Genomic DNA, 27758 nt, shown 5'->3' with positions numbered 1-27758 from the left:
TCCGACGACCTCTTGCTTGTTACGGCGGTAGACTCGTAGATCTTAACTCCAGGGAGTCCTTGGATGACCATGAACATCCCAACACATTCATACAGTAGTCTACCATATGCACTGATGCTATACGCACATGATCCGGGGTCAAAATCCGACGACCACTTGCTTGTTACGGCGGTAGACTCGTAGATCTTAACTCCAGGGAGTCCTTGGATGACCATGAACATCCCAACACATTCATATAGTAGTCTACCATATGCACTGATGCTATACACACAAGATTCGGGGTCAAAATCCGACGACCTCTTGCTTGTTACGGCGGTAGACTCGTAGATCTTAACTCCAGGGAGTCCTTGGATGACCATGAACATCCCAACACATTCATACAGTAGTCTACCATATGCACTGATGCTATACGCACATGATCCGGGGTCAAAATCCGACGACCTCTTGCTTGTTACGGCGGTAGACTCGTAGATCTTAACTCCAGGGAGTCCTTGGATGACCATGGACATCCCAACACATTCATATAGTAGTCTACCATATGCACTGATGCTATACGCACATGATCCGAGGTCAAAATCCGACGACCTCTTGCTTGTTACGGCGGTAGACTCGTAGATCTTAACTCCAGGGAGTCCTTGGATGCCCATGAACATCCCAACACATTCATACAGTAGTCTACCATATGCACTGATGCTATACACACAAGATTCGGGGTCAAAATCCGACGACCTCTTGCTTGTTACGGCGGTAGACTCGTAGATCTTAACTCCAGGGAGTCCTTGGATGACCATGAACATCCCAACACATTCATATAGTAGTCTACCATATGCACTGATGCTATACGCACATGATCCGGGGTCAAAATCCAACGACCTCTTGCTTGTTACGGCGGTAGACTCGTAGATCTTAACTCCAGGGAGTCCTTGGATGACCATGAACATCCCAACACATTCATATAGTAGTCTACCATATGCACTGATGCTATACGCACATGATCCGAGGTCAAAATCCGACGACCTCTTGCTTGTTACGGCGGTAGACTCGTAGATCTTAACTCCAGGGAGTCCTTGGATGACCATGAACATCCCAACACACTCATACAGTAGTCTACCATATGCACTGATGCTATACGCACATGATCCGGGGTCAAAATCCAACGACCTCTTGCTTGTTACGGCGGTAGACTCGTAGATCTTAACTCCAGGGAGTCCTCGGATGCCCATGAACATCCCAACACATTCATACAGTAGTCTACCATATGCACTGATGCTATACGCACATGATCCGGGGTCAAAATCCGACGACCTCTTGCTTGTTACGGCGGTAGACTCGTAGATCTTAACTCCAGGCAGTCCTTGGATGACCATGGACATCCCGAAGTACCCATAGATCTTTGAGATACATAAAATTTTAGTAAACAAATAAATCAAAAAATATGTTTTTTAAATAAATTAATTTTAAACTTTTAATATTTATTTTTTATAATCGTACAAAAAATGCTAGCTGTGGACCCCCCGAGAACTTGACAACTTTTTTATACATTTGTATTGGTTGTTTCCGTTGTGCTTAAAGGAAATGGCTATGCACCAGGCGCTTCCATATTCTTGTAGATGGCTCATATAATTGGGAGGAGACGCATGGTTTTTTTTAAATTGTTCGATTTTTTATGTTAAAAAATGTACCAATTTTTCATCAGTCCGCGTGGACATAAAATCAAATTATGTCGATTGCATCGGATTCGGGGATGCCTTTTCTCTCAGGAACGGATGAGATATCGTGAATCCGTTGACACAAGTTTTGTTTTGTCGAGTAGTGTAATCATACTTAATCATCATGTTTGGGCTTTTTTAAAAATGTTTTGATTTTTTATGTAATTCCAATGTACAGCACTGCAAAAAATATATTTTTCGCAAAAAATAATTTTTTTGTCAATATTTAGATGTTTTGGAAGTAATGATGGTAAAACAATTGGACAGGTGAATAATGCATTCTAAAACACTTGTTTCTTTAAAATGTTGAATACATGGCTCGCAGTATAAATTTTTATACTTTTTTATTTTTTTGCCCCCCCCCCCCCCCCCCCCCCCCGCTCGACTTTGGTCAGAGTCGAGGGACATAAACTTCAAAAAATATTTGTAACGGCCTAAATATTTTCTGTCAAAATTAATGTATTCATAATTTTTAGTCCCTTAACATATATGGGTTATTCCAGGTCAACTGGGTACACTTTTGGACTCGACCTTCACCGATTTGGACCAAACTTGTAGGGAACGTTCATCCATCGATAGCTAACAGAAATCCCAAGTTTGGTGCTGATTGGACCCTCCCATTTTTGACGATTTTCAAAAAAACTTTTTTTCTTTGAATCATAACGGAGAGACGGTGGAGCCACGGAGAAGGAAGCCGGGGAGGTACTCTACAGTTCGGCTGAGCTGTGGGGGATTTTCTCCGAGTACATCGGAAGGTTCAAGACCTGCAAGACCCGCTTGGACCAAGTAACCCTCGTCAGTTACATGATCTCCAAGTATGGAATTTAAGGAGTTTTTTTTTTTGTTATTATATATTGTTTTACTGATCCTCGGTCCCAACCTGGTCACAGCACCTAAAAGGACCTAATAAAAATAAGTTAAGAAAAAAAAACTTTGCAAATACCTAAGCAAAAGACTTTCTACAGGTTGAATAAAAAAATAAAATGTTAACCCTCTTGCTTACTTTTTCAAAAGGTCCTATGTACATAGGATACCCATGGCGCATTGGTTGTATTAAAAAAGTAATCTAGAATGTCCACTTATACTATATTTTAACGTTTTAAATATTAAAATTCAGTTTTAACGAATTCCTTATATTTTTATTTGTTTTATTTTATCACCATCGGGTTCCCCGGACAATTTTGCATAACAAACAATGTAGACATCAAACTAAAATGAACTATTGGCAAGATACAGCGATTTTACTGAAAAAAGTTTGATTTAACGCAGCACTCGGAAGTACTTGGTGTACTTTTCAACAAAAAGGGATGAATCCCGCATAGTTCGGTTTTTATATGTTGGAAACTTATTTCGGATTTGAATTCATAGGACAGAGTGCAGCGCAAGATCAAAATCGCTGTATCTCGCCAATAGTTTATTTTAGTTTGAGATCTACATTAATAATTATGTAAAATTGTCCGGGGAATACGATGGTGATAAAATAAAACAAATACAAGTATAAGGAATTGGTCAAAACTTAATTTTAATACTTAAAACGTTTAAATATAATATTAGTGAGCAGGGCTAAAATTTTATTTTTATCGAATACCTTGAACAATTTTCTATAAAATGCAACCTGTAGAAAGTCTTTTGCTCAAATATTTGAAAAGTTATGATTAAAAGAAAAAAAAAGTTTTTTTTTTTAAAATCGTCAAAAAAGAGGGCGGTGCCAAAATAGAGGGATGGTCCAATCAGCACCAAACTTGAGATTTCTGTTAACTATCAAAAGATGAATGTTCCCTCCAAGTTTGGTCCAAATCGGTGAAGGTTGAGTCCAAAAGTGTACTCAGTTGACCTGGAATGACCCAAATTCTAAATTATTATTTTTCAGAACAAATTCAGAACCAACCTCGGAAACAAAATTTTCCAACTCGTGAAAATGTGAAATATATGAAAAATATTGGATTGTTGGCTACAAATGTTTATAAGAAAACTAAACTTTAATTTCTCGTAGTTTTGAATGCACTTTCTTCAATAAAGTTTATCTTTTTTGAGGAGCATGAATAAAATTTATATTCTGTAAGTTATAATCAATCAATGTTGCCACGAAAAAAATTTAAGTAATTTTTTCAGATAACCCTTTAAGCGATACAATTTTGCCGGCAAGTTCATCATTTTTCATCGTTTTAAGAATAAAAACAGTTGCAATTTTTTTCAAAAATATCAAATTTCTCAAAAAGAATCATGAAGCCAAAACTGTGTTTTGATATACTTAAAATTTTTCAAGCTTTAAAATTGTTCAATGTATATTTTTGCAGATCGTTCAATTTTTTCTAGTCTATTTAAAATCATTTTTAAATACTTTGTAAAATATTGGAATCAAGATGCACAGCACCGCAAAAAAGTGTTTTGATACTTATTTGAATTTATATATCGTTTTGGTCACCAAAAACAACGACAATACAATTGTATGCAACTCAAAATAGCAATTTATCAAACAAACAATTTTTGAAAGTTTGCTCATAAAATGTGCAAAAAACCTTTTAAAAAAAACCTTAGATAATGATCCAAAAAGAAACGTTACAACTAAATATCGCCTGAGGAAAGCATCAACTCGCATCGGAACGTCGGATGCAGAAAAAAAATTGTCCTTAGATTTAGTGATAATGTATAGAAATATTGATTTAAAATATTAAAGTTTACACAAAAATCATCCATTTATTTTGACCAAATTTCGTTCATTTACACCCATTGTTATCAGTAATTGAACGACATACGTTAACACAAGCTCTGCGCAGTGCACACGTCCAAAAACGACACACAATTTTTGCGACATCTTTAACTGCTTGCTCGGTTTACCTGCAGCGCAACAAAACCACAAATCGAAATGTAACGATCGGGGAGGCAAAAAAAGAGGTTAAGTCCGATAAGGGGAAAACGCATCATTTATGACGTGCGGCCTCAAATAAAACTGTGTTCCCGATAGCAGCAGCAACTCACAGTCGAGGGCTCTCTGTGGGCTCCGGTTATGATGTTGTACAACTTTATTGCCCCGATTGGAAGTGGGACTTCTTGTGAGTCTTCTTGGTGTTTTACGCCGAGAATCCCTCGGAGTCGACAGCGTTCGTCGGCGTTGAACCGTTTATGTTTATCTAGGTTAATTATATAGACAGAGATCTTCAGGAGTGACGGTCCGAGGTTCTATATGGTCAACCGGGTTGAAAGTGGGTTTCACTGTCAGATCTACGACGGCGACGAGTGTCTTCTTCTGCGGGGCCATAAATGGAAGAGTTGGTCTGGTTGGCTCATTAGGCTCTTGGAGAACCGGCGTGTAAACATCAATAACCACGAAAAACACTTCAAGTCTGGACACAAAAGTGCATCGCGGCTTGGATTTGTTTGACTTTTCAACTGCATTGCGTTGCCACAGATAAACGGATGTGCAATCAAACTCACGCGTCCGGTGTGAAAAAAACGCTGTTGTAAAAGTTCGATAAGAATCGATTGTATTTAATCCCCAGTCGCGTGAACAGGTAAACAGTGCAGGGGCCTTTGAAGTGTTGCGCAAATTGTTTGAGGTGAGGTCATGTCTTCCAAGAAACGAGTTACCTTAACAGACTGATTACAAATGATAACACTGGTTGTGGTTGTTTATGATTTTTTTAAGGTTTACGAACCCCACTCAAGTCAATTTCCGTGGAACGACTAGGTAATCAATAAACAGTTTCAGAATAGTTATTGACAACATTTCCTGGAAATAATTTTAAAAAAAACAGCTCAAATGATTAAACGATTTCTCGCGGTTGGTCTTTCCGGTGTATCCTTTAAAGCTTATTTCCTGCCTAAAATTGGCAAAAAACAGAATCCCATTTTTAACCAAATTTGCCACACATCTGGTTCGCTCCTTTCGATCTCCTTGAACAAAACTGTGGTTGCTCTGGTGGGTCTCGGCCGTCCTTCTTGAACCAACATTTTGCATGCTAATAAATCATAAAAATGTGTGTTTGGGTGAGAAAAAACGTTTCTTAAACGCAAAATTGAGCAGTTTTTACGTCTTCTGCAGGTTACACAGAAAACACTTCTCCTTCTTTTCATCCCAGCTATGATGCATGGACTTCCCTTCCTGGAAGAGCACCCAGCAAGAATAACTCGAACAAAACAAGCGAGAAACCCGGTGCAGATGTGTTTCTGGTTCCTTTGAATTTCTTCCTCCAAACTCAGCAGGTTTCGTCGTAAAATGTTGAAGGCTAGGAATCGTTTCTTCCCAAGGTCAAAATCGGTGCAGATGTTCACAAAAAAAGAACTTCGGGCTCAACCGGGATTTGAACCCGGGACCTCTCGCACCCAAAGCGAGAATCATACCCCTAGACCATTGAGCCACCTCGAAAATCGCTGCACGGTGAAACAGCAGCAGACAAGTTTGTTGTTTTATTTCTCGCCACACCACCATCAGACACCGTGGTGCTGCAACTCGCGGAGGTTTGAAATTCGCGTTTTACTTTCACTTCGCGCTTGGTCCACCGAGTCGCGGACTTGGACAAAATAATCGACTCGAACCGATACGAGTCAGCTGGGGTTGCAAGGGTAGAGAAAAGCAAGCGGCTCAATGGTCTAGGGGTATGATTCTCGCTTTGGGTGCGAGAGGTCCCGGGTTCAAATCCCGGTTGAGCCCGGAAATAAGTTTTTTGTTCTTTTTAATGAGAAATTTTATCAAAAAACTTCAAAATTTTAACCTAAAATTATATATACCTTCATGTATGCATATCGACTCAGAATCGAAAACTGAACAAATTTCTGTGTGTGTGTGTGTGTGTGTGTGTGTGTGTGTGTGTGTGTGTATGTGACCAAAGTTCTCACTAAGTTTTCTCAGCACTGGCTGAACCGATTTTGACCTAACCAGTTGCAAGTTTCGATAACTTGTTCAAAAGTTATGTATACAAATGTGTTTTCACATATATCCGGATCTCATTTATATGCATGTGAACGATGTCCGGATCCATCACCCGACCCATCGTTGGCGAGACCTTTCCAACAAGCTTACAACATTGAAGATCTGGCAACCCTGTCTTGAGTTATGACCACTTAAGTGTTATTTATGTACTTTTTTGAAGCCGGATCTCAATTAAATGTATGCAAATGATGTCCGGATCCATTATCCGACCCATCGTTGATAAGATAATTGAAAGACCTTTCCAATGAGTCCACAACATTGAAGATCTGGCAACCCTGTCTGGAGTTATGACCACTTAAGTAATATTTATGTACTTTTTTGAAGCCGGACCTCAATTGATGTCCGGATCCATCACCCAACCCATCGTTGATTAGATAATTGAGAGAACTTTCCAACAAGCTCACAACACTGAAGATCTGGCAACCCTGTCTCGAGTTATGAATACTTAAGTGATATTTATGTACTTTTTTGAAGCCGAATCTCAATTAAATGTATGTGAACGATGTCCGGATCCATCACCCGACTCATCGTTGGTTAGGTAATCGAAAACCCTTTCCAACGAGTCCACAACATTGATAATCTGGCAACCCTGTCTCGAGTTATGACCACTTAAGTTATATCTGTGTACTTATTTTGCTGGATCTAAAAAATAGCTGAAATATGTGTCCAAACCACTCATATTACCCATTGTTGGTAAAAAGTGAGGAAGGCATCAACCACATAGGTGGATTAAGTTAGTTTTTAAACAAAAATTAAAAAAAAGGGAAAAAATTTTGAGATGTTTCCTCGTGTTCATAATTTCTACTGAAAAATTAACCAAATTGATGTACTCTTAGAAAAGAAAACTTATGTTTCAAAAGAGATTCATCCATTCAATATCTTCACCATTCAAAGAGAAGTTTTTTAATGCCTTCTGGCTTCGCTCCACCGAATTTCAACAACACCGGAGTTTCAGTCGAGTCCCCGAAACTGGACAGCAACAAGAAAAAGGTGTGAATAGAATGCCTCTTAACAAGCGTGAAAGAACTCATTTATTTTTTTGGCTTCTCGTCCCAAAACTTCTCCCATGTGTTGTTCGAAAAAACTGTTCAGAGAACGCACAAAAGAAGCCTTTTTTGGCTTCGATTGAAACTTGTTTTTCTTTGCTGGAATCGAGTGAATGCTTCATTCAAATAGTTTTTTATTTGTAAAGAATTTCTGTCGTTGTTGTGTTTCCCGAATCGCCTTCACTATCAAGATGATCAACGATTGTCGGTCCCCTGGGTGGACAGGATAGCGTTTGTCACCCGGGAACAGAACTAGACAATTTGGGAGAGTTGACAAAATCGTATCAGTTGCTTCAAAATATTTAAATTTGATACAACACACGTTGTCCTCGTATTACCATACCCACAAATCACTCCTCCAGACGCGGCCATTGGCTCCACACACAAAAAAATAACAACAAGAAAATCATCACTGAAAAAGGAGAAGAACTCCAAATGTGACCACAATGAGCGGGCAACCCGTGGAGATTGGAATCGCTTTTCTCGCGCCTTCTTCTTGGCCGTTACAAAAGCCAACTTGGCCAAAGAACTCCGTCTTGTTATTCCCTCTAATGTGTCTGGACCCCGCACGATCAGAAAACCACAAAATCATCCTCATCTTAAAGGGGAGACAGGTCCAGAGAGAGAAATAGCGGAAAGGGGAGACCATAATTCATTATGACCCATCTTAAAATCGATTCAATTGAACAATTACACTCTCGAGGGGGGCTTCACGCGCCCAAAGATGGATGGTTCTCCAAAATCATAACAAAAAGCTCGGGAACCTCGAGCTGAGAATATTTATCTTCGCTCATTTCTTGCTATACGGCGAGGTTTTTGTGGTTGGAGTCTGGGCCACGACAATGCCTCTTCAAGTGATAATAAATTATATTTTTCTTTGCATTGAAGAAAAATGAGCCTTTATTGTCACGAAACGGTAAAATTCCGGTTGGAAGTCAATGACAGAGGGAACTTTACATTGAAATTTGTTAAGCGAAATAATGATTTAAAAATTCAAAGAATTGAAGCTCACTGCAATTAAAGTTGAAAGCAAAAAAAAGAGCACGTGCTAAACCTTAAAATGCATACTTTTTTTTGGTAACCCTTTAACGCAGTCACGACCACGTTTCGAAAGGGGCGCAAAATGTATGCAAAAAAAGGACGTAAAACAGACTGCAAAAAAATAAGTAGCATATGGCGGAAACTGGCAGCCGCAAAAGGAGTGAAATAAAAATAAACAACGTGTTAATATAATTATTTGTCATCAAATACAAGATTATAATCTGGCGGGCTCGAGTGCGAAAGGCGAAAAAGGGAAGTTGAGTCTAATTTATGTTGCAGAAAGCCCATTCGAGAGGCAATGAATTGGACGAAATAAGTGGCCGGTGAAATATGGGTTCGAGGGAAATGGGTATTGGGAGAAATTATTGGTTGAGCTTAATTTGGATAGTGTTTTTGAACCGGGAAAGTGATTAAATTATGACGACTGAAATAAAATTAGGACAATAACTTTAAATCAGGGCTGCGGAGTCGGGTCATATTTCTAGCGACTCCGACTCCAACTCCGGCTTTCTGAGTTAAGCCGACTCCGACTCCGACTCCGGCTTCGGCTTTCCACAAATTGTTGACTCCGGCTCCGACTCCGACACCTAATCTGTATTTGAAATATTTAAAAAAATGCATTTTCAGCACAACAATTTTCTGAGTAAATTTGAATTTTGTTGTTCGAAAAATTGAAACATTTGATTTAACTACTTTAAATAAAAAGTCGTTTTTTAAGCTAATAAGCTAGCTACACTAATTTTCAATTGTTTTTTTTTTCAAGAAGTTTTCATTTACTAAAAATGAGGAGCGGCCGTGGCTGACTGGTTACGGTGTTTGCTTTGTAAGCGAATGGTTCTGGTTTCGATTCCCATCTGCTCCCAACGAGAAAAGTTAAGAACACAGAAATTTGAAATGATGAATATGAACGAAAAACCAAAAGTCACCCGAGGCGGGGTTCGATCCCCCATCCTTTGGATTGGTAAGCAAAAATGCTAACCACTAGGCCATGACGACTTGGTGAGCAAAGATTGGAATTTGGAATACTGTTACAACCAACCCGCAATGCCTTTCGAGGTGTATCCTAGGGTTCTACCTCTCCTACTAACATTGAGTCCAAAACCTCCCTACAAACATCTATACCACTAAGGTGACGTAGGGGTCCTTGCGCACTTTAGATAGGTGTTTACTAACGATCCTCCCCATTCCTGAGGATAGCTTGGACCCGGCCAGGACCCCCTTATGCCCTGGGTTGTATTACACACTCATCAAAAGATGAAGACATGGTATCTCCCGTGTTGGATTATTGTTCCGGATGAGGGTCTAACACAACCACACCAAACAGTGGGATAAGCGTTGTGGAGCCTTCCGGTGGTGGGGCGTCCTCCAAATGCTAATGCTAATGCTAAGTTTTCATTTACTAAAAATTTCAGTAGTGCAGATTTCAGTAAATTTAACTGAATTCAGTAATGAGAAATTGATGTGCAGTAACTATCAAAGATACCCTGGTTTTGAAAAAAAAAAAAACAATTTCCAAGTAACTTTTTTTTAAAGCTTTTTTTAATTTATTTGAGAAGACGTACATGAACATTGTGTGATCCAGCCCAGTACACATTTTAAACATACAAATCATGAGAAAATTCTAATATTTGAAAAATAAATTAAATTATATCAATTATATCACCCCGATTTAAGGCATTTAAAAAAAATAAACATGTTCAACGATATTATTTAAGGATCAACACTTAAAGAGTTTTGTCGAGAAATTGTAAACATTGGGGTAATCGATATATCTAATAAATTCAATGACTCGTATGTGCAAAAATGCATATGCGAGGCATAAGAGCGCCGGCTTAACTGTATTTCAAAATTAGTTGCAACTTATTTTCGATATTTTTTGTCAGCTTGAAATGTTTTCTGCACGACACTTTGATTTGTTTTTATTTAGCATGTTGCGTTCCAAGTAGAAGATTGATATAATAGTTGATAATGTTTTAAAAACATAATTATTTTTGTTAAATACTGATAGTGAGCTTTCCAATCACAATAAAAATGCTTCGAAAACATCATGGTATCTGATAAATATCTTAAACCAAAAAATAAATTAAACAAAAAAATGTCAACGCAGTGCACGCAATTCTATAAATAAATTTAAAATATAAAATAAATTGGAATTAACCGGAATTATATCAAATATTGAACAATAAATAAGTTCGTAAATTATAATAAATTTTTTGACCACTCCAACTGCAGCTCCGACTCCGGGTCTATCAGAAATTTACGACTCCGGCCCCGACTCCGACTCCACAGCCCTGCTTTAAACTTCTTTCAATTGGCGTTCAGCCTTCGGTTTTGAAGCTATATAAAGAAGTTCTAGCTCAAATCAGGAATTTTTCTGGTACTTTTGTACCCGACCCTCTCCGATTTCAGTGAAACTTTGTAGACATGTTTTCTTAGGCCTATATAAGCCGTTATTGTGTATATGAACCCAATTGTACTCGAAAATAATATTTGAGAAGGGCGTAAGTTATTTAAATATTTTTATATTTTGCAATTTAAAAATGACTGTATCTCGAAGCCGTTGAATCGCACAAAAAGCGGTCAATGACAAACTTGTAGGAAATTGAACGGGCTTTCTGAAAAAATTACACTGAAATAAAAATACACACCACTTCTATAAGATTTTTTGATTTTTCAGTTTAAAGGTTAAATTGAAAGGTGATATCACGATTCTTTTTCGTTCAAATTTTTTGAGGAAATAGCCTATGATGTTCTCAAAACAATGACGAAAAATTCAGGATGGTATGTCTCTCCAAAAAAACAATACAAAAATCATTTACTAAAAATGTTTTTTTTTGAAAAGTAGTATAAACGTCAAAATTTTTAAATACCGATAATGTGATTTGAGTCGCCAGACAATTTTTAATAAAAGTCTTCATATTGACCATTGTCCTATGTCCAATCCTTGGGAAGATACAGCGGTTTAAAAAAAATAAATGTTGAAAAAATTAGGTTTTTTGGTGGTTTTTTGTAATTTTTATATGACATAATAGTTTTTCAGTCTCGAAAATATTTTTACCGGAAAGCTCGTCCAATTTCCCAACCTTTGACAACTTTTTAATTTGACTATTTTTAATATTTGCGTAAGCTTATTTACTTATCAGGTTTCTACCACACTGAACAAAATATTCTATTTTCAGTTATAAGCAATGTATATAAGCATATATCTGTTTTCTTATACATCCGATTGAAAAGCTGTCAAAGGCAAACTTATGGGAAATTGGACAAACTTTCCGGTAAAAATATTTACGAGACTGAAAAACTATTATGTCATATAAAAATTACAAAAAACCACCAAAAAACCTAATTTTTTCAACATTCAAAAAACCTTTTTTTTCGACATTTTATTTTTTAAACCGCTGTATCTTCCCAAGGGTTGGACATAGGACAATGGTCGACATGGAGACTTTTATGTAAAAGTTTCTGGCAAATCGATTCTCACTATCAGTTTTTCAAACAAGCGGTTTTTCCTACAAGTTTGTTTTTGACCACTTTTTGATGCGATGCAACAGCTTCGAGATACAGTAATTTTCAAATTGCAAAATGCATTTTTTTTAAATGACTCCACCCTTCTCAAATGTTATTTTTGAGTACAATTGGCTCCACATACACACAAATGGCTTGTATAGGCCTAGGAAAACATGTCTACAAAGTTTCATTGAAATCGGAGAGGGTCGGGTATAAAAGTACCAGAAAAAATCCTAATTTAAGCTGGAATTGCTCTAATTATTTTGTTTAAAATTAAATTATAACACAATGACCAATAGCAGAATTACAGATCTCCTTGTAGTTCAATTCCGAGGTCAACAGAACTTTTAAAACTATTCAATTTTTGGTAAATCAATTTTTTCCAAGTTCTCTAGGAAGTTTTATTTTTTCGTAGAAAATTCTTTTCCTCGCAAACAATGCTCTCTAATGATATCCTTCTTTGGATGAACCCATCAATATATTTTTTGAACCAAATCCTCCTGCCATTAAATCGAAGATCAATCAAACCCACTGGCTTCGATTCTTCCCGCACAATCAAAAAGCTTAAGCACTTATTATTATTTCACCTATTGATGTCCAAAGCTGACAGTGAGCATTTAATAGCCCAACACCTTGACCAGATTCAAGATTCGTATCAAGAATCACCCTATCTAATCCACAGCATCACTTCAGCTTTTGGCGCGGCTCGGTTGTCACTCTTCAATTTTGCTTTTTTTACGTGTTGCCGCGGTGCGTGACCAGATCACATCTCGATGCCGTCAGATCACCGAAATTGGAAATTCATTTCCGACCCATGGCGAATCCCAGCGATGTAATTGACCTCTTCGTAACCCTTTTTTTCGACGTCAGCAGTGGTAATTTCAAGCCCTTTTCGATAGACCCCGTCGAACGTGCCCCAGAACGAATTTCCCCCTTTTTTAAGTAGTGGTGTAGTGGTGGGGGCAATCCTATTACCAATTATGCATGCACCGCGGCCAGAACTTGGAGAAGGTCGCGCCGATGCGCTTCTTCAACGTGGAAGTTAGAATGGTTGATGGTGCGTTCCTTTGAGGGTTTCGTGACCGACGCAGCGAGCAACACGTAGCAGGGAAAGAAGAAGGTGAATAAGTTCAACCGACAAAATTAAGATAAGCGTCAAGTTCTTTGAAGTGTGCCGCCCTCTGCTTGATTAAGCGAAGCTTGGACAGGGGTGATAAAGTTGGAGGAATCTCTCCATAAATTTCCTCTGGAATGTCCACTCGGGTTCTTGGTGGAGTCCTTTGTCAACCCCGCGCGATCTCTTCCATTAATGCGATAATCTTGTTTTGCTCATAACTTTCCTCAGCGGAATCATTGATTCAAATTTGCTAAAACCGTTGATTTATCGGATCCCACTTCTGTTGCTTTCGTAACGACGACCAGGTGTTTCATAAATCATAAGCGAGGGGGTCTCCTCGACCAGTTGGGTTAGTGACACAACACAGGAAGAGGAGGGAGGACACAACAATATGACTAGAATGTGGCACAATGTCCGGGGCTGAGCTTTGAGCATCATCAACCTGGGTGGCCACCAACAGACCTAAGGTGCGTGTGTGGGATTTCTCCACAGGTTTTATTAGGCTAGCGAGAAAGGACAGGTTATTAATAATCGCACCTTCCTCAACGTGAGTTGAGGTTAGACTTTGTGGATATTCTTCGAGTTGGATTTGCTGGAGTTGCGTTGGTTGCCTAACTCAATTGTATGCTAATGACTTTATTGAGACTTTGGGTTTGCGGTGAAATCCAGCTGTTCATTAGGGGTTGGTTGTACAGATGGGACTTATCGCAAATGATGCAATCAATATCTGGGCAGAGATTCTTGGTGGATTCTGTCACCGTAAACGTTTTAGGGATAATTGATCAGCAAAGTATAATTTTTGTTTCCAAATATTTTCATTGCCTTCAAGTTTATGTGCAGAAACAAATTATGTAAAATAGGACGAGATCGCAGTAGTCGGTGTGATCGGAAGTGAAAATTTTTCGCCTTGTCGCGTAATTTCAACTTTTAATTTGAGATAGTTTTGAGGAAAATCTTCAAAATCTTATTTGTTTTAGTAGAATTAGCGATTTTACTTCCAACGATTATAAAAGTTTCAATGTGTAGTGCCATAAAAGTCGAAAGGAAGAGACTATGGGGAATTTGTGTGCATTTGCGATCATTTGGTGCCGTTGCCGTTCGGGGAAAAATCAATTCGGTGTTCTTGATTAATCATTGTTAAATGCTATAAAAGACTATGGCGCTGAGTAAAGCTGCCGGTGAGAAAGTTCCATTTAGAAACTTGTCATTCAACAACATGGCAACAAAGCTTTTTTTACCTTTTTCAAATTATGTCATTGTTAAGTCTTTTTGACCCACACAATTTTAATTTGTTCTTTTCTTAATTTGTTATATATTTTGTCAACAAAATTTCAAATTTAGAAAAGCTGTAGATCATGGTAACCATATTTTTTATTATAGTTTTGAAAAAAATCTTAGTAACTTTTGCGTTAAGAAAAAAACAAACACTCGCTGCTATTTTCGTCTTTCATAATTTCTATGTGTCCAAAATGTTAGTTAAGTTTCATATCTTTTTCAGTTGAAAGCCAGCAGTGAGGACCCGCAGTTAATTGTTTTGTTTGCTGATAATGCTGATAATGACAAGTTCAATTATTTTTCTTAAAAAAGATGAACAGCTTCAACTTATTTATTATATATTCTAGCATTCATACATATTAATTCTTGTCGAACATTGATTTCAGGGCTGCTCATAGCCTCATGAAAGTTTTTTATTTAAATTTTTGTTTAAATTTACTAACTTTTAGTTCGATTTCAATACTTATAAATCACAATGCAAGCTTACGGCATTTTGAAAAATATTACCTAGTTCCTCAACTATTCTTATTTTTTTTTTTTTAATTTTGAGTCCAGTTTGTTAGCTGAATACTTTTTTCAGTTTTTCCGGTATTTATCACATGTTTTGTACATTAATAAACTTTAGTTTGAAAAAGATTTTTTTCTTATTAATTAAAAAAAATCTTTGCATTTTTCGGATCCATCTGATGTCATCATTATATGGATATTCTAAAGATCTTTGTTTGGTTACATGCATAATTGATAACATTGAATATCAGGCCCAAGATTGGAACCATCTGGATGAATCCAAAAAATGCTTTTCTTTTGTTATTTTCGAATTTTGACACCAACAATATTATTGTATTGTTATTTTACAAAATTAAACTAATATTTTAAACGTATTGTGCTTTTTTGATTGCCAATAGTAACGTATTGTGTTCAGACGTTCTTATTTTCTTAACAAAAAAATAATATAATTGCTGTCAAAATCGGTACGTATTACTGAAACTATGCCTTGACAGCTGTTTCGAAGCTTTTGATCTGTAGACTCCACAATTCGATCTAAAAGAGTTTTGTTTTCAGCCGCAGCAAATTTTTTTCTTTGCACTGATATTTTGGGTTTGTTATTAAAATTTATGATACTCAAAACAAATAAATTTTAATTTGCGTTTATTAGTATTATTATTACATGTTTTACTAAATTTATCACAATTGCACTATATTTTTTTCTTTCCTTAAGTTTTATAAATTTTAACTGTCAAAAAGAATTCTAGCAAAATTATGTAAAAACTAAATGTAGAATGATAAGGACTCGATCGTGTTATTGCGGTGTAATGGTATAGGAATAATATAATTATTATAAGTTCTATTTTGTTGCCAACATCTTTGCATTTTCCAAATAAAGAATAGAAGCTTCGAAACAACTTGTTGAGTCTTTTTTAGTATTGTGATAATTGTTTCTATTATTCTCATTACTATACATTGATATCTCTTATAATTCATAACAATGATTATACATTTATTTTAACCATGAATGATTATATTTCAAACGCCTAACCACCCGAATTTTTTTCATAATATCACTATATCATATATGGACATTTTTTTAACAATTGTTTATCAGTTTTTATGTACTTTTATGTATTTATTTCACAATAAAATATGTTGTTGCAGCAATTCGTATTTTTTTCCCATACCAAAAATCCAAAAAAAAACCAAAAATGCTCACCTGAACATGATTTTTTAAAAGCTCTCAACAAAAAACCAAAAGTTAAATCATACTTTATAATAGGTGCAAGTAATTGGTAGGAAAAATAGCATTTTGATAAAATCAGCCTTTAAACGAACCCTAAACCTTATTTTGTACTTTCCAAATATTATAAGAAAACGAAGGTTTTGAAAAAATTTCGTACAATCTTATGCCCAGTGGCGTTTACGTCGTTTTGGCGGTTATGTGGTAGTAGAATCAGCTAATTGCATTGCTAGCAACAATTCCTCATACTAGAAATAATCAAAATTGTAATAATTACTGCCGTACGAGCGATTGTTCCTCTTGCCCCACCTTCCCCTACTATGGTCATGGCCAAGTCCTGCCAAGACGGGGGTACTGATACATACATACATACACACAGAAACAAATTATGTAAAATAATTAAATGCAAATAAAACAATATCTCATAAAATAACTGTTTGTGAAGTTCAAGATTTCATGATTTTTTTCAACTTTTATTTGCTTTCATTTGTAATCGAATACTACCTCAATTTCAAGAGAACTGCAAAATATCTCTCAACAATTCAACGAAACTGCTCTGCAATGTCCTCGATCACATTCAGCAAACCCCCAGAGCTCAAAATAAATAAAACGCCATGTGTGGCATACAGTTTAAAACCATTTTTTTTATTTAATTAAACCATTCGTCTACCCTCTATCTCTCGTTTCACCGTGGCTATGACTCGTGGCACACGACAGTTAATTTACAGCACCCCAAACCCTCGTTGGGGTCGCGGGCTTGAAGTGCACTCGGCCGTGATTTTATGACCGATTTACCAGCAACGGGGGTCCTTTTGCTGAAAAAGCTCCAAGAACTGGAGCGAAATAGCTTCGGTCTTAATCACCCTCACTGAGTTGGCTGTATGGTTGTTGTTCTAAATTCAATCATAATAAACCGATCTCCGCTCACAAAGCGCTGCTGGTGCAAAATAAATGAACTTTAGATGAACGATTTTAACACCTTTGGCCACCCCCGCCATTTACATAAATTTGCATTGGTCCCGATCGCTGTGACAGTTAACATGGCCGTTAAAATTACGGTGCGGAGTCCTTCTGAGGCGTTAGTCATAGACTTGCATGCTTCGCATGTGCTAATCCGATGTTTATGATCGATAAATGGCAATGAATCGAATTACGGGTTAGTTATCGTTTTTTTCTAACTGAATTTATGTCTTAGCTCAATATATGAACATTTAGGAAACTTCAAATCAGAATCCCACGTTCCAAAAAAACTGACAAGAAACAACCGTTCCACGAAGTGTTAATTGCCTAATTAATGCCCGATTCCTTGCATAAATTGATCGTCCATGGGAATGAAACCAAATTTCTTTAACAAGATGACACCCGCGACCATATTGGTCTGATTTGTGATGTAGAGGGACCAGAAAATTGGACATGGGCTGAGGGGTGAGATTGTTGATGGTAATCAGGGGCGATAAATTTTCCGCTGACACCTTGAATGAAACGACGCGGGAATCGATAAGGCGGACACAGTGGCCATATTTCAGGTGTGTTTTCTGGACGGAGATGTTGGTTAATTAAACGAATTTATCACTTCGTTACAACTAGCCATATTTGAGCGTTGTTCATCACTTTGATGAGTCAACGCAACGAAAAGCAACAATACAATATTTTTATCAGTAAAACATTGATTCTTAGCAAGGAAGGAAATATTTTCGATTTCATTTGAGCGATCTTGTTTTATTTTTGAATACTTTATACTTTATAAAAGGATATTTCGTAATTTAAACGATTAAAAAACGATAAAAAAGGCTTGAAAATGATGATTTAGGAAACACTTTGGATACTCCATTTGAAAGTGATGCTTTAAATTAGCTTTTTCGTTTCTTTTTTACTTTTTTAACGCTCCTCACCTCGACGATAAATATGTTTTCTAATTTTCTCAGGCACTTTAAAAAATATTTTTTTTTAAATACCTAGTTATTATTTTTGATTAGACTTCCGTTTTTTTTTTGTTTTTTTAATCTAGCGGAAACTTCCATATATTTATTTCCTATCATTTTCCATACAATGATGGTCGATCCCCATACAACAAATTTTGGTCGGCAAAGTTGAGGACAGCACTAAAAAAAGATGATACAAAGAAAAAATACTATATATGTTTATGCCATAAAATGCCATCTTTTCAGACATTTCCAAAACAAATAGGCAATAAATTTACAGCGGATTTTTGAAAAAAAAGTGATTTAAAAACAAAAATTTCAAACTGGTTTTAACTTAATTTTAATGTTTTATCAAATTTGAAATTAAAAAGTGCTTTAGTCAAAATATGATAAATTTCACCGTTTAAAATTATTGCCATTTTAGGCATTATTTTAAAAAAGTCACACTTGTTCAATTCTTTTGAGAAAGTGTTCATGTGTATTCAATCTTTTTTTAAGGGCTTTCATACATGTAGAAAATCACAAAATTTCATATTACAGAAAATTCACTAAATTTACTAAAAAGATGATTTTCAATAACTCCTGAAAGTTTCATGAAGATATTTCGTGACTGAACTGAATAAGATACGATCACAATTTTGCCTTGCGCAGAGCGAACTGTCAAACTTTATGAACGTTTTTCTGTAAACACCGAGTTGATTTACGGGTGCCACAATATCTCGAGATTGGATGGACCAAATTGGCTGAAATTTGGGGTGAAGACTCTCAAGACATATCCTGTGTGCATGACGAAGCCCGATTTTGAAATTTTACTTTCTAAAAAAAAAAACAAAAATCAAAAATTGTCGATTTCTTATATGAAAAATGTAGAGATATTTTCATCTTTTTTTTAATTTAAGTTTTTGAAAATCGGCCTTCGTCATGCACACAGGACCGGTTTAACGAGTCTTCACCAAAATTTTGAGCCGATTTGGTCAAAGCAGTGTTGAGATATAGTGGAACCCGTTTTTTTAAACTGCTAACTTAAAATAGCTATAACTCGGCAATGGTACATCCAAATGTCTTCATATTTATTTTATTAATAGATCAAAATATATATTTTAATGCCCTCCTAAAAGATTTAAAAAATAGTTTAAATGTGTGCTGATACCAACCTCGGACATTTTTGACAATTTACATGTATGTAATCCCTTAAGGCTAATTAAACTCCCTACATTTTGCTTTAAGAATTTTGGTTGCCAAGCAAAGATAGCCCTCGTTTTTTGATATCTTGGAAACTGGTCCAATTTTCAATATTTTATGAAATTTTTGCTCTTTTCAGTAAAAAAAATGTAATATATAGCCCAACATTTGAAATTTTCTTATAAATTATTTAATTCCTTTCAAAAAGTTATTCAAGTTAGAAGTTATCAAATTAAGAAAAAAAATTGAGTAAAAGTAGATTTTATAAAATGTTAGACATTGAAAATAGGTCCTTAGATATTGGTTATCAAAAAATAAGAACTAATTGGACAACAATGAAATAATCTTATTTTACTTTTTTTACTCATGGCCATATCTCAACAATGGAAGATCGAATAAACAATTTTCAAAAAAGCAAAATTCAGGGAATTTTTGCAACTTTTCGATTTTTCTTTTTGAAAAGCTGCGACCCCATTTTTTTCAAAATGACTATTACTTGGAAACGGTGCACATTTTAAAATTTTTACTTAGGTACTTTTTGATTTTAAATCTAATTTTACAAAAAAAATGTAGTATGAAATTTGATTGACCTTTTCAAAAATGTTTTTTAATCACTTATTTATTTAAAAAAAATCATTACTTGGTCGAAGAGTTTTGTCTATTGTGTGACAAAAAGTGATTTTAAAATCAGCAAAAGAAAAAACATCCCCTTGTTATTTTTATATTGTTACAACAGTATTTTGATTTAATTTTCCTTTTGGAATTCTAAACTAAAGCTACTACAGAAACGGTTGAGACAATATAACAATTCTGTAATTGATATGTAGTCTGAAATTGGCATTTTATTTCAAAAAGTAAACTTAGCCAAATGAGTTTCTTATAGTCTGAAATGTAACTTGTTTACAATCAAGTAGTAAAAAAACGACAGTTTTACAATTTGTTTAAAATGTTGATCTCAACCACTTCAAATGCGTAATCATAAAAATCGCACGTCCAGATTAATTTCGGATTTGTCGTAATGAAAGCTGAAAGCATTCCAGAGCTGTACTATCAGCAAGAAAATTTGCAACGGTCACTCGTTCACAACTTGGCAAATGTTAGGGTGCAAGCAACTTACAGCTTCTCAGGTAGCACCGTTCTGCACCTCTTAACGAACCTGATTCAGCCGAGTTCAAACGTGAAATTTGTAAGCTAATACCCAGTCGCGGCCGCATGTAGTGTGGGCGTAATTTCTCAAATCCGCGCACAGAGAGTGCCTTTTTCCTCTCGCACTGGTACACCGACTTGTTGTTCTACGAAACCTCGGTTGGGCTGATTGGATTCGATTGAATTGGAATTGTTGCAATTTGCTTCGCAGAAATGCACAGAGCAATTTGGCGAGAGCGCGCGCGCGCACCTTTTGTGCAATAAAGGGCACATACTTTAGGGAGGAGAGTTACCCTGTCATTCCTAGTTGTTTTTTGGGGGGCATTTGCTCTCAATTTGCATTCTTCTCACAAAATTTAATTTAGGCGTTTTTAAAAATTTGAGAGTATTTCACTCTTGAAATTTTAATTTTGAATTTAATCAGGATTCAAAGGGTCAACAGTGCAGCATTTTCGCCTAACGAATCAGCGCTGCACACCTTCCAGTAATGTTTCAGTAACGGAAAAAGGTAGGTGGTATGCGCTGGGGCTCTCAACTAGTAACTCGCACTACAGAGTATGTGCGCGCTAAACATGAACGCAATTTGTTTTAATAGGAGACCCATGTTGCCAGCTGCTGCTGCTGCCGGCCCAAAGTCATGGGCGGCGGTTGCAAAAATATGGACTAATCATATCGTGATCATTCGTCTTTTGAGCTAGTTTTTTTTTTTCGCTCACCCGAAGAGATTGGAAGCTGGCGATAAGCCTAAGTGGAGTGTTGCTGTAATATTTTTTTTGCGATTTCAGGGTTGCCAGATATTTTTTACTTTTCAAGCTTTTTTAAATACGAAAAAAGAAAATTCTTGATTGTATTTTTTTTAACTTTTTCAGAAAATAAAAAAAAATAGATTTAATCAGGCAACCCTGCCATGAACGCGATTTGCATTTATAGATTCTGCTCTGCTGCTCGAGGTCGGACACGGACGGTAAGGTATGGTCATGTTCGCGCGACCGTGCAGATATGGTAAAAATGTTTTACGAGAGAGCCGCGGTGTGGTGATTGTCATCAGCGCCGTGGGCGGTTTGTAGCCCAATTCTGTAACACTTTCGTGAGGTATGATTTATGGCTTTTTGCTGAGAGATTTGCTCTGGTTTGAACGCGCGAAAGACGAACCCTCTCTTTTCAAGGCAGTAGCGAAACTTTGTTGGGATCGATGTGGAATCTAACAAGTTTTAAAATTTTGCTACAAAGTTACTATCTATGTTTTTAAAGTTTAAATTATCTTTTTAAGAGTTAGAATTTATGACATTTCAATGTTGATCGATACAATTGATAAAAATGTACATCTTGTATAATTTAAATTGCAAACAACTGCAATATCTAATGTGGTTAAAAGTTAAACCAGAGCAAGTTTTAGCCACGCAAACAACGCACCCAGATCAACTTCTTGGCTCTGCATCTGATTAACAATTAGAAAACAAATTTTCACAAACAGACAATCAGGCAGCTTGTAAGTTGTTGCTCAAATGCACATCCAGCTGCTGAAGCTGGAGGGGCTCGACGCGTTCACGACGTGGCCAACATCCGTCTGTCAAAAGTGGTTTATGTTTGACGCGTGGGTGTGCTTCGCAGTGGCTGTCAAGCCCATTCATAACTGAGCTTAAACCTGTACGGTACCTGTGTACGGTGGGTTTGAATAAAATATTATTCTGATTTTTCAATATTTTTTATCATTTTATTATAGAGCATAACACATATGACCAAAAGAATGTTTTTTTTTTCTAGAAAATTCATTTCGAACCAACCTTGTTTGATTAAAGTGACGTAAAACCACGGGGTTAGAATCGTTTGTAAAAAGCCAGAGCTATAGTAGATATGATTAATAGTGCAAGATTTAATTTCAAACCTGAACGCGTGCATTTTAATTACATTGTCACTTTTGACTGCACCAGCAGCAGCAAAATCAACAAACCACGTGGGAAGCCCAATCTCAACTCTTCAATCTCTGCGCAGATCAACCAACGCAATGCCTCCATTCTTACCCCCGTGGATGTGGTTGAGAGGAAGTTGTGAATGAGCGAACCAACCAACTATTTTTCAAACAATTATTACGCCCTCCTCTCTCTCGCCCTGCTGATTTCCATTGTGCGATAGATCGAGCTCATCCGGTGTGTGCACGTCACCACGTGTGTACCCGTTGATTGAGAAACGTTTAATAGATAGTGGCATGCAGCGCTCGTGATTCGTGATTAAGTTCATTCATCAAACTGTTTTCAAAACAAATTACGTTCTACCAGCCTCTCCGTACATGCCAGCAAAGCTGCTGCTCGTGTGCACACGAAAAAGAAGCAAAAGTAAGAAAAAATGAATTCCAGCAATTAATCTATCAATTGCACCCATTACCACCACCACCACCACCACCACCACCACAACCATCGTGGTTGTCATTCGAAGGGAGGAGGAAGTGAGGGGTAAAAGGGGGACATTCAATTAAAAACAAACTGATAAGACCGGTGCACGCAACGCAACGTAGACGACGTCCCTGCTGAACTCACGAAGATTGGGTTGACCGGCTTGGACCAGCTGAGCTTAGATGTTGGGTTTGACAACCGCACTAAAACGCAGCACGATAGCCGTTTTCGTGCAGTGCATAAATTATCTTTCACTTAATGTCAACGCGAATTTTGCGTGATTTGTCAAAAAACTAGTTTTGCCGAGATCAGAAGGGTTCTTTCGAATAGCGTTCTAATCAAATATTTCAAGCAACACTTCAGTAACGGTAATATTTTCAAAGTTGTATGAGATTCCAAGTGTCAATTTGAAAAAAACACTGTAATGTTATGTTTTGCCAATCTATCAAAAATCAGAAATTTCCTGATAATATGATATTGAAATCACAAAGTCTGCGTTCTTAATCAAATATTATTGTTTTTTTTTTGGTTAAAACATTGCAATCATTACCGAAATGTTGGTTAAATTTCCATTTATTTGATTTGCAAAAACATAATATTCAAAGATTTTGTTTCAGATTATTGAGACTGCTGCAAATATTTAATCCCACCTTCCATCAAAGTCTGGAAGAAAAGTGTAAAAACAAAAAATAAATTTCAAAATTTTAATGTCAAAGGTCAACTGAAAACAATTTGTAATGAATTTTCCACCGTTTGTAATAATATAAGAGCACTTTTTGACTCTTTTAATCAACTTTTAAGATTATTTTTAATTTTTGTGATAATCCGATGTACAAGCAAAAATAATAAAATATTCTAATACTTGGATTCAAGTTGTGAAACCTTGGCTTGTGAATTAATTATTATATTTTTTTGTTTTATCGCTTTTTCTAGTGTTTTGCTAACAATGATGTCGAGAAAATCGACAGCCAGAGAGTCGGCTAAATTACAAAAAATGGTATTTTTATAGAAATACATAGTTTTGTGACAATTTTTTTTCCAGAATTAAATATACGAAATTTCGATAACCAGAAGTTCGATAATTTAAAACTCTTAATAGAATGTTCGAATTATCGAATCATAAAGAAACACTTTTTTTATGAAATTCGAGTTCAGTGATCCCTTAATTTGTCAAATTTGAGTGTTTGAATTCCTGATTCAGTACCAAATGAATATTTTCACAAGTTCAACGCTCTCATCTTGGATGATATATTTCCATATCATATTAGAGCATTTTTGCATATTTTTTTCGCGGTTTGATTGTAATTTGACTTGTCGAGAACAGTACACAAAACAGAAGTCTGCAACTAGCAGACGAAAGACGCATTTTTTGCAATTCCGCTGTGAAACTGTTAATATTTCCTGTCCCTCTAAAAAAACGAAACGTCCTGCTTTTCCCTTCAAAAAATAATAGAATGGGAAATTAATACCTTTCAATAACAGTGCTGAAAAGTTCTACATTTCAGCACTGAAATGGGTGCTGAAAAATGTACTTTTCAACACTTGTATCTAAAAGTAACATTTTTCTATTTTTTTTTTTGTTTTTTAACGGTGAATTTACTTAACATTCGGATGATAGACATAAAATTCAATTCAAGCAACGTTATACGGAATTGCAAAAAAAAATGTGCAAAGCAACTTGTTGCAAAACATGATTTTTTCAGCACTCGTCGTATTTATCCAACTTGGTAAACCTTGTTCGATTACTGTACGACTCGTGCTGAAAAAATCAGCTTCTTGCACTTTGTTGCATAAACTACTTTTTCAAGATATTAAAGCTTAAAACGAAATTTTAATAAAAATAAGTTCAAAATTAAAAAAAAATCTTGCCCAACATTTACAAATGTCCAACATAAGTGTTTTCAGTTTTTTTTTATTTTATCAATGACTGACAATTTACGTTATTTTAGATTTTTGTAAGTTTAATTTTTTTCCAAAAAGAATATCTTTTGCACCATTCTAATTTGTAGCGCAACAGATGCCTTTTAAAACATATAGCAAAATTTCGAAAAAAAAAGTACGTATTTTGGAAATACAACTATTAGTCATAAAAAACGTTTTCAGAAAAGTCCTGACCTACAACTTTGCCGAAGATACCAAATCCATTAGAAAACCTCTTCTCAATATACAGATTTTGGAATATTCAGATGCCAGCGAAATTGTATGGAAAAAAACTAATTATGCAAGATGAGTTCTTTTTGACAAAGGGTCAATGTTCCATCCTATTCAAACATTACAAAATAAAAAAATCTCGAAAAAATAGCATAATTCTAAAAAAATACTCAGCAATTATTTTTTAACATTCATTAAATTTTGAAGTTCTTGTTTCACCATTCGCAAACCATCACGGACAGTTATGACACATGACACTTCTCTGCACATTTAAATTCGTAGAACACCCACGAAGTACTCTCCCATATGGTCCCCAAGTCGGCGCAGTTTCAAAACAACCCAACTTTGTCCGCTGGTTTCCATCTTTGGTGGTAAACTCGAAAAAAATGCATTTTTCGTGTCGATCTTAAACGGTTCCATTATCCCGCGCACAACATCTGGATTTCGACCACCAGGGGAACTATACCCTTTGTCAGCCTATTTCTATTATCCGCCTATCAGCACTTTGCTCGTGATTACAGCTTTCATGAAATGTTTTTGACTGTTCCAAAGTAATAAATAGTTCAAATAAAAGTGAGCAAGCAACTCTTCATTGTTGTTACATCTGGAAATATTGATTTTATAGCGGAAAACGGCAAAAGTGATGAGAATTGGTCGAACGGCTTAGTGTGATTAGAATGGGTATATTTCCCCTATATGGCAACCATATGGGCGAACCCTAGAAAGGCCCAAGTTCAGGCTCAACAGAGGAAGTGGAATGTAAATGAGTGATCTCAGTTTGAAAAACCACTGCTCTGGTGAGACCTTGAAGACATGTCCCATTTGGCGATTTAAATGCATTTGGTTTCTCTCTTTGTTTATAATTAAAAATTCTCAAGGACATTTTATGCCATTTTTTTCAATGCTCCACCCTTTGAACAGATTTCAAAATCTATTGATTTCTTGAAAAAATCTTCAACTTTTGGGTAAATCCTGTTTCGTAGGGTTTCCCAAAGAAACCCAGCTGAAATCTTTCGAGCCACATGTGGTGTCAAAAGGATACACACAGTCGTTGATCGGTGAGAATTCCCAGGAAATCTCAAGATCTTTTCAAATCTTCCTTTCCTTCTTGGGGTCGTCAAACAAAACTCACTTTCGTTCCGTACAAATTTGTTTTGAAATCTGTTTAAATGCTATTCCCAGTTTTCCTTTTGGTTCGCTTTTAGATGTTCCTTTCAAGTGTCTTTCATTTCAAAACAAACCATGTGCTTGTGTTGGTAAAGTAGTAGAACTCGTCAACTCGTCTTCTTCTTCATTTTCTCACACTCTTGATCACCAAAGTTGCATTGCTGCTGCACCCACATATTGAAAGGTTGCTTTTTTTTCTCGTTCCTCAAGTTGTCAGATTATTTATGATTCCTTGCGTTCGAAAAGCAATTCAAACCGATTATGGTGTCAAAATTTATATTTCCTCTCCCTTCTTCTTGTTTTTTCCCTTCCCACTTGAAGTACTCGATTTGTGTAGAATTCGGAGGAGAAGAAGACGGAATATACGACACATAAATAAATTTGGAGGGTCATAATTCATTTTTTCAACCGTTGTTGTTGTTGGTTTCTTACTTTCATGATTATCAATGCATTTTGGGTGCAACTCGATTGGTTTTTGTCGTCGTTACGCTTTTCAGCCTCGATGTGGTGGGAATTTATGTGAACAGCTGAAGAAATAATGTTCATTAGAGCTGTCGGTGGGAATTAATCGACGAAATTGATTGTGTGATTGCTTTATTGAAGAAAAAGTGTCGGTTCCGAGCATGGGGCTGACAAAGAAAGGCATTTTTATGAGCTCTTTTATGTTGATAGAATAAATTTTATTTCAAATATTGATTGCAAACTTCAACTGTAACCATACAAGTTCTGTAGTGTAAATACTAGTTGATCCCCTTAATTTAAAAAAAAGAGCTTAATCTGCATTGATATTGATCGAGTTCAAAACCCGATCTCCCGTGCAGTACTTGCACCTAACTGAACTCTGCATTCCACCGCGAAACCGCGCCCTCAATTCGCCAATTTCTTCCGAGGGCAATTACGCTGTCTCCTTCAATTAGTTTGTAATACGACCTAATTACCGGCTCAAATTAAATCTACACAAACTTTTCCTGACAGCAGCGTGCGCAAATCGCGTCCAACCTGCCGAGAAGTTGAGCGCTGCTGAGCTACTGTTTTCACCCCGAGTTCAGCTGAACTCGTCGTCGTCGTCGTCTTGGCAAAGTCGTCGTCGACGTCGTTGTTTTCATTGCTCCTTGGGCTGTCCGCGTGATTAGATATAATTGGTGACATTATAATCACCAGGTCGCAGCTCCACTGTTGGCTCGGACTAGGGTGCAGCAGGCAGTTGTCGCCTCTGGCAAATACGTACAACGCTCGAACGGTAGCAGTTTCCATATTCAAATGAGAGAAATGCAACAGTTGCATGCCAATTTGGCTGGTGGTGCTGGTGTTGGTGCTGCCAAGGCAAGTGCATCCACGAGATATCTGCGTGAAGTGGTCCATAATTATAACATTGCATCAACGGTCGTCGTCGTCGCTTAGGTTGTTGTCGTTGGTCAGCTGGGTGTCCTTTCCAACACGCTG

The 27758-nt window shown here is 36.5% G+C and overlaps 1 protein-coding gene, 1 long non-coding RNA gene and 2 other non-coding genes across 4 annotated transcripts in view; 2 read left to right on the top strand and 2 right to left on the bottom strand.

The window, feature by feature from the left end:
- The window catches only part of LOC128093143 (uncharacterized), a 279040-nt gene that overhangs the window by 112382 nt on the left and 138900 nt on the right, over window positions 1–27758 (bottom strand). The gene's annotated exons all lie outside the window — the stretch shown is intronic.
- LOC120412484 (bone morphogenetic protein receptor type-1B-like) overlaps window positions 1–27758 on the top strand; it is a 260560-nt gene that overhangs the window by 157177 nt on the left and 75625 nt on the right. The gene's annotated exons all lie outside the window — the stretch shown is intronic.
- On the bottom strand, window positions 5996–6067 carry Trnap-ugg (transfer RNA proline (anticodon UGG)). The gene has a single exon. It is a non-coding gene; the product is annotated as a tRNA-Pro (tRNA).
- Trnap-ugg (transfer RNA proline (anticodon UGG)) lies at window positions 6289–6360 on the top strand. Its single transcript has one exon. It is a non-coding gene; the product is annotated as a tRNA-Pro (tRNA).

Source organism: Culex pipiens, chromosome 2, assembly GCF_016801865.2.
Source record: "Culex pipiens pallens isolate TS chromosome 2, TS_CPP_V2, whole genome shotgun sequence".
Classification (NCBI taxonomy): Eukaryota; Metazoa; Arthropoda; class Insecta; order Diptera; family Culicidae; genus Culex; species Culex pipiens.
This window is presented reverse-complemented; position numbering and strand designations above follow the sequence as displayed.